Source organism: Ochotona curzoniae, unplaced genomic scaffold, assembly GCF_017591425.1.
Source record: "Ochotona curzoniae isolate NIBS_2020 unplaced genomic scaffold, NIBS_Ocur_1.0 contig_3302, whole genome shotgun sequence".
NCBI classification, from domain to species: Eukaryota; Metazoa; Chordata; class Mammalia; order Lagomorpha; family Ochotonidae; genus Ochotona; species Ochotona curzoniae.
The window spans coordinates 8135-16182 of record NW_024465799.1 but is presented as its reverse complement, the minus strand read 5'-3'; the positions used below and the strand labels follow the sequence as shown (position 1 = coordinate 16182).

Here is an 8048-nt window from a genome sequence, read left to right as displayed (position 1 = left end):
TTATGATTTAACGGTCCATTCAATTATTATTTACAGCTGTTTGCCTTCCAAGTACTCTACGATAAGCTTATCTATTGAACTTCTTGTTCCATGATGTATTAAGTCTTTTTACTGCAATATAAACTTAAAATGCTATTTCAAAATTTAAAAATTAAAGATGCAGAGAGAGAGAGGAGGATAAGGAAGAAGAGGAAAGGAAGTGTCTTAGAATTGGATCTACAAGTTACATTAAATTTGTTAAAAACTAGACAAAATTAAAAATAAATAAATAAATATGAATTTAAAAAGACTCTGATGACCCATAGAAAAGTGACCCATAGAAAAATCTGTCAGATTTAGGAGGAACAAAATGTGTCTATTTAATTAGTTAATTTATTTATTTTTAATTTAATTTTTTTTACATCTTATTATTATTATTTTCATTTTATGATACAGTTACATAGGCTCCTGGTATTTCCCTCATCCCTGCTCCAATTCCCCCCAACGTAGTTCCTCTATATCATTACTAAAGTTTAGTTCTTCATACTCAGTTATATGTTCATCTTTGTGGGCATGGACAATGACAGAGTCCAGCATCCTATTGTGAAGATATAGTAAACAGTGCTCACTTTGGCAGCACATATACTAAAATTGGAACGATACAGAGAAGATTAGCATGGCCCTTGTGTAAGGATGACATGCAAATTTGTGAAGCATTCCATATTTTTTATTGCAGTAAAAAAAAAGATATAGTAAACAGTTTTATTATAAGTAAATGTTTGTCTGGAAACAGAAATGCATACCACACTGGATCCTCACATCTGGATGTTAGTCTCCATTTCACAGCTACACTACATCCCCTCAAATGAAAAGTCATAATCCAAAATCAACAACAGAAAGAAAAATAGAAATTTACAATGACATGAATTTAGAAAACATGTTGCTAGATATGACAGTCTCCATTTCACAGCTAACATACATCCCCTTAAATTAAAAACCACAAAACAATATCAACATCAGAGAGAAAAAAGAAATTAACAACACATAGTAAAGAAAAGTTAAAAGAATTTGCCTCTTCCAAACATGCCTTACAAATGATATTTTAAGATGTTCTCTTGACAGAGAAGAGGAATAGCATCAAACAAAACCAAAGGCAAATGGGAAGAACACCCCAATAAAAAGACAAGACTAAACCAATGAACAATCCATTCCTAAAATGACAGGACCAAAGTACCACCCATACATATTAAACTCTGAATGTAAATGGCTTAAGGTCAATCAAACGTTCTAGATTACTAGACTGGATTAAAAAACAAACTGTGTCTTAAATTGGAAAATTTGCATAACCAAAGAAACCAGACCCAAGACAAATATATGGGATGTAATGTTTCTTATTTGTGGTATCTTCGAAAGCTTATGGAAATGCACCTTATATTTTAATTTAATATTTTAATTTAATATTAAGGTGTTCTTATAAATTTCTTTTTTAATTTTTTAAAAAGTTTTATTTTTTATTGGAAAGGCAGATATACAGAGAGGAGGAGAGACAGAGAGGAAGATCTTCGGTCCGATGATTCACTCCCCAAGTGAGCGCAATGGCCGATACTATGCCGGTCCGAAGCCAGGAGCCTCTTCTGGGTCTCCCACGCGGGTGCAGGGTCCCAAAGCTTTGGGCCGTCCTCGACTGCTTTCCTGGGCCACAGGCAGGGAGCTGGAAGGGAAGCGGGGCTACCGGGATAGAACTGGAGCCTATATGGGATCCAGGGCGTGCAAGGCGAGGACCTTAACCACTGCACCACCGCGCCGGGCCCATAGATTTTTAAAGAACATATTACATGGGTACTGAAATAAATATAAATCAAGTTTTCAATCAATAAAAGGATTATTACCTAAATATAAATGTAGAAAAGAGTATATGAGTCCTGAGAACCATAACACACTGAAGAAATTAATCACAAATGATCTAAACTAATAGATGTTCTCTGACCAGGTATAGACAGGTTAACAAAAATGAAAATCCTGATTCTCTTGAAACTGATCCACCAGCTGAAGAGAGATGCTGCCCCCTGCCTTGGCCTTGTGTACTGTGGACATGCGCAAATGCCAACAATACACAGAGTAAGGGCAGAGACAGGCCACCATGCTTTCTGCTGCCATGTAAGCTACCCATTCAAACGTGCTTGGACCTTTGAGGTCATAGGGAGGGTGTCATCAAGCTCCCATTTATTAATAGAAGGTGCCTTCTTGTGTTGCTCAGGGCTTTTGTGTTGATGCTTGCTTACATTTCAGTGTAATAAAGTCATTTATTTACTTTATAGCTGACACAATTTCATATAGCACTTTTATATCTTCTCGGTTGTGAAGATAGCAGAGATTTTACTGAGCCTACGGCGAATCTTAAGAAAAGGCAGGCGAGTCCTTTGCAGCAACAATAACAAAAGTCACTGATATGGATAGATTTGAGCTTTTTCTCCATCCTCTGTTAAGATTTTCTAACAAAGGAAAGCGTCCATATGCATAAAACATCAGCTCTGAATAAGATAACCCTGAAAAAGTGTCTGAAGGACAGAAGAGGGAGATAGGTCTCCTAATGAAATTAATGTAGACCATGCAACACAAAGAACTAATTTAATAAATGTACACTATTCTGATACTGGGCCCCTTCTTCTCCAGGAATTTTACCCCCATGGACCCTTTCCTAAGGAATTTGTGGGACCTCAAAAATGCTAATTTTGCAAGTAAACTGAAAGTCCTCAACAATCGGTTCAATGTCCAGCCAACTCAACATTATTTTTCTTGTGTGGCACTCAGTTTCTTCCCCTGCTTGACCTTCAATCTTTCCCAGCACTTTGCTCATGCTCTCACTCTTGTCCCTGACATTGCAATGAAGAAGAAACCCTGAGAAAATAAACCTCCTCATAGCATTTGTATCTGTGCGCCTTTGTACTCAGGCTGCTAGTTCCTGGAGTAAGAGGTCCCCAGCTCTTTCCTCCTGAGCTTGGAAGTAGAATCTAACATTCTAGCAGTATCCTTTTTCACATGTAGTCTTTGGATTAGTGGCCTTCTCGGTGTTATTTGTGGAACTGGTTAGATATTTGATCACTTACCTCAGTCACCTTACTGTAAGTCAGGGCTTCAATTACACATCTAGAATTGTCTGTCACATGACATTTTCCCACAGGATGGATGTGAATCTGTGAAGTAGATTATCTTATGATAAATGTTCATAGGCTCTGGGATTTCCATCACCTTCCCCAAAATCCCTTCTTCTCTATTGATTTCTCCTGTAATATTACAATGGTTGGTCCTTCATGAACAGTCATAGCCCCATCATTTTGTTATTAAAGTGTTTTCTGGCATTTCGGGCATGGACAAAGTCAGAGAATCCACCTTCCTACTGTCAGAATATTTTCAACTGTTTCACTGGGAGTCCATCTTTGGTCTGAATGCAGCGACATATTGCACAATGAATCCACATCTGCCCACTTTATTTTTTCTCATTTTTCATATTGCATGGAATGCTTGAACCATAAAATTCAAAGTTTAAAATAAGAATTTTAAAAGTGAAGCAGTTTTAAAAAGAAAAAAAAAAAACCCTAAGTTTTAGTTCTAGAACAATGGAGTAATAACCTTGAATTATCTTTGCTTTCAGAAAGCAGTTCCTTGAACCACCTGCATGGTGGGCCCTGGCTACATGAGCCCTAGGGTCATAGGGTCCAATGGGCCCAGGTCATTTGGCCTTGGTCCTTGTACTCCAGTGTAATGGGTTCTGTGTCCCTAAGCCTTGAAGAAGCAAAGGCAAGTGTTCTAACTAGGGTATGGAGAATCTCTATGCACACCCCTCCCAACAGTGTTCTATGCCTCAACGGGTGTCACATGTCTCACTAAAGGTATAAGCCAGTTTAGACTATCCTAAAATCTGCAAAGTTCAGTAAAAATTATGCTTCAACACAATAAGCTGCTAAATACTAAAATGAAAATAGACATGAGACAGCTGAATAGTATCCTATAGCCAATTTAAGGTAGATAGAAGCCAGTTGTATACAAATTATAATTGAAATGTTAATGAAGTAGTCACAGGATGTGATTAAGAACTTGCATTGTCTAACCTCACTCAATACAATGTCAATTAACCCCATAATCTTGGAAACTGTTGTTGATGTTATGTTATGGCTTTTAATTGGTCGGAATGATATTCTGCCAGCTATGTCTTCAGACCAGAGTTGGTCTCCCCAAGAAACTGTTGAATTCAGCTGGGCAATAAGATACTGGACTCTATGCAGTGCTCTTTCAATAAGCATCTAGGTTGTTTTCGTGTTTGGGGGATTGTCGAATTTTTTGCAATGAATTCATGGGTGCAAGTTGCTCTCTCATTATCAGATCCTTTGGCTATATTTTCAGGAGAGAGATTACTGGGTCATACTGTAGGTGTATTTTCAGTTTCCTGAGAATTTTCTTCTATACCGAGTTCCATAATTCCCGAACCAGCCTATAATCCCACCAGCAGTGGAGTAGGGGTTCCTTTTTCCCCACACACTCCACAGCAGGTGTTGCTAGTTGTGTATGTGGGCCATTCTCACTGGAATTAAGTGTTGGTTTTATTTGAATTTCCCTTATTGCTAAAGTGCTTGAACCCTATGTCTCTTAGCCTTTGTTCCTTTGAAAAGTGCACTTTTTTTTTTTTTTGCCCATTTCTTGACTAGTTTGTTTGTATTATTGTTAAAGAATTTCTGGAGTTCTTTGTGTATTCTGGTTATTAGCCCTCTGTTGTGTAGTTTGCAAAGATTTTCTCCCACTCCGTTGGTTGCTTCCTGGGAGTTTTGAGTCTGAGAAAAGTCACAAATGTTCAAACACCAAAGGAATTTTGAATATACAGACACATACACGAACACATAAATCTCAGTGGTCTCAATCCATTCACGGATATTCAGTGAGCGCCTACTTCATGCTTCATTTCATTTGACTAAAGATGGAATTTAATCAGCAGCATGAAGCTAAGCCAATAAACAGAGTACTTTTTAATAACATGACACAATACAAGTAAAACCACATTTAGAATTAATCAGATGTGGATTTTGGAAGCTTTTGCAATTATTTGACCCAAAATGCATCTTCTTGGACACTCACTAAAGGGTCTCCATAATTTCCATACAGCCTTCCAAAGTATTTCCTGTCTTTCACCTCTACCTCTGCTCAATTTATATCATTCTGTGGGTATTTTCTTTTTGAAGCTGATTTCTGAAGGATTCAAAATGCATAAGAACTCCTACAAAGTTCAAGGAAAAGGTTAAGGAATGTCGCTTGTTGAATTAAATTGAAGTAGGATTTGAGAGTGAGTAGAGAGCAATTACTTGATTGGCAAGTTTCCAGGGTGAGGAGGTCCACATCTCTTCAACACTCCACCAGCAGGTTCTTTCCAGAGATTGGTTGCAACATTATGATTTACAGACTTCATTTCCACCTGTCCATTATTGTATTTAATAATGATAATAGTAAAAATCATCACTGTGGGAGGAACATCTGCTAAGTAACTGCTTCAGCTCATTGAACAGGAAAGATTTTAGTAGTACTTTTACATTCTCTAGCCAGGTAAGGATTACAAGTTTTAATTAAGTTCTTAATTACTTGGAATTAGATCTTGATTGCTATGTTGAATATGCGCTGAATTTATTCTATTGCTGAAAATTTCAACAACAAGAAATTTAAGTAGCTTTCTTTTACAGTTATGTAGGGAAAGCATCTATACAGCTTGACTTCCTAGCAAAATTTCTTGATTGTGAATTCACTAAGATATTTTCTTTTTTATTTGCATATAGCCCTTGAGGTTTGAATTCTAGGAGTTCATGTTAACTCAAGACTATCTTCTTGTGCTGAGGATTCAGTCTCTCATTAGGCATCTGCTAAGTGCATATCAGGCTTCTGGAGAAACTATGAGGCTAGAGAATGGTGATACAGACAGAATCTGAAAGACAGCAAGCACCTGCAGATATCAGCTAAATAAAGCAAACAGGATACATTTTCAGAATAAAAAATGCAAAGATTTTCATCTTGCCCAAACCTTGAGGCTCGTTGGAAACAACATTGCTACTAACACCTTGACTAGAGGGACATGATACAGCTACTAGAGCCTTTACCAGTCTCGAGAGAGAGACTACATGAGGAAAAGGCTAGGATGGAGCTCCTGGTTTCTGGCTTCCACCTGATCCGGACTTGCTGTTGTGGCCATGTAGAGTGGAACAAGTGGAATATTCTCTGTCTTCCCTCCTTCCCTGCTTCTATGGCTTTAAAATAAATAATTTAAAAATACTTTTTCTTATTTTAGCAAAATCAGAAGAAAACATTAAGAATCTGGACTATCTAAGGAGTTCTGGCTTAACTTTTTGGGTAACTTAGAAACACCACCAATTGAAACTATTTGGGTTTAATAAATGTATATTGTTTGAGAAATGTCATATCTATTTCTATGGAAGTTTTCTCTACTGTGTGATGGATGGAATATCAGATTTTCCCAGGAACTTTAGACAACATGTTCCTGTATCAAGAAGATGCCAGTATATGCAAATACTGAAAGATTTAGAATTTGTTTTCTAAAAAAGACATTGGAAAATTCTACTCCAAATTTATAATGGAGAATTCAAAAATATACAAAGACTCATGAATTTGGTATATAGAACTAGGCACAGTTCTGATTTTGCTTTGTTTTTTAAAAAGATTTAGAGGTACATCAGCACTCTCATAACTTGTGATGTTTTTTCTCCTTCAAGGAATGTCTCCTTTGTAACATTGAATATTGTTATGAAACAGACACATTGGTCACTTTTTGCCATTAATATATGTGAGTATAGTTTAGTACATTAAATACTGCTACCAATGGCTTTCTGTAAGCTGTAAAGTTAAACAATACTGACTATTTAATGGTGGGGGCTCAGAGGGCTACATTACTGGGTACTACTAGTTCATGCTGGACCAAGAGTTAATGTTCATTGTTGCCTCATTATGATTATTTACCTCCACCTGGAACCTCATAATTCCAATTAAATTTAACCTTTGCTTCTGATGTTGAGGTTCAGAGACAGCAGTGGAAGGGACAGAAAAAAACAGTTATCATGGCAGTGATAAGATATCCCTGACCATAGATATTCTGCAATGGATCATTCTGATGCTGTCATAGGGAGTGCCTACAGAGGATTTCCATTTATGTGTCTTCATTGGTGGACCCTAACACCTCAAAATAATTTTGAAAAATGACACAGTTGACTTAAAAGCATAAATAGAGGCTTTTCATCAGAGTAGACTCCAAAAGCATTATTTTGATGGTTTGATAATGGCTTTTATATGGAAATAATACATGAGTTGTTCATCTGTTTGCACATACTTGTGGATGTTCTTGATTCATTCCGTTGCTTCACTTTATTGTTTCCTCATGATACATGGTCAGGTCTTAAGCACAGCTTTGAGACAGTGCAGAAATTAGGGCTTCTATTCAACACACTGTCCCGAGTATTGCTTTATTACAGTTGGTGTGCTAAAACACAACATCAACAGAACTCTTTTAGGTGCAATGTCCTAAAATAAGAAATTAATTTCTACCTTTTCTGCTATATGCTTTGACCTTTCTCTTAGAAAATTTATCAACATGGGAGGGGGGGAGTGCAGCTCAGTGGCCTAGCAGCTAAAGTCCTCACCTTGCATGCACCAGGATCCCATATGGGCACTGGTTCTAATCCTGGCTACCCCTGCTCCCAGCCAGCTCCCTGTTTATGGTCTGAGAAAGCAGTCAAGGATGGCCTAAAGCCTTGGGACCTTGCACCCAAGGGGAGACCCGGAAGAGCTCCTGGCTCCAGGCTTCAGATCATCTCAACAAAGGGAATTACAACCACTGGGGGAGTGAATTATCAGACGGAAGATTTCCCTCTCTGTCTCTCCTCCTCTCTGTATATCTAATTTTTTAATTAAGTGAAAATAAATCTTTAAAGAAATTTGTCAACATGGTGAGTAATTATAAATGGAAAGTAACTGAATGGGTCTGTTTGAAGAGTTATGGTGCATTTTAATAGTGGTTGAATTAG

The 8048-nt window shown here is 37.4% G+C and overlaps 1 non-coding gene across 1 annotated transcript; it reads left to right on the top strand.

Moving 5' to 3' along the window:
* The first annotated feature begins 600 nt into the window (after positions 1-600).
* LOC121156195 lies at positions 601-707 on the top strand. The gene has a single exon (XR_005883823.1). It is a non-coding gene; the product is annotated as a U6 spliceosomal RNA (small nuclear RNA).
* The last annotated feature ends 7341 nt before the right edge of the window (positions 708-8048 follow it).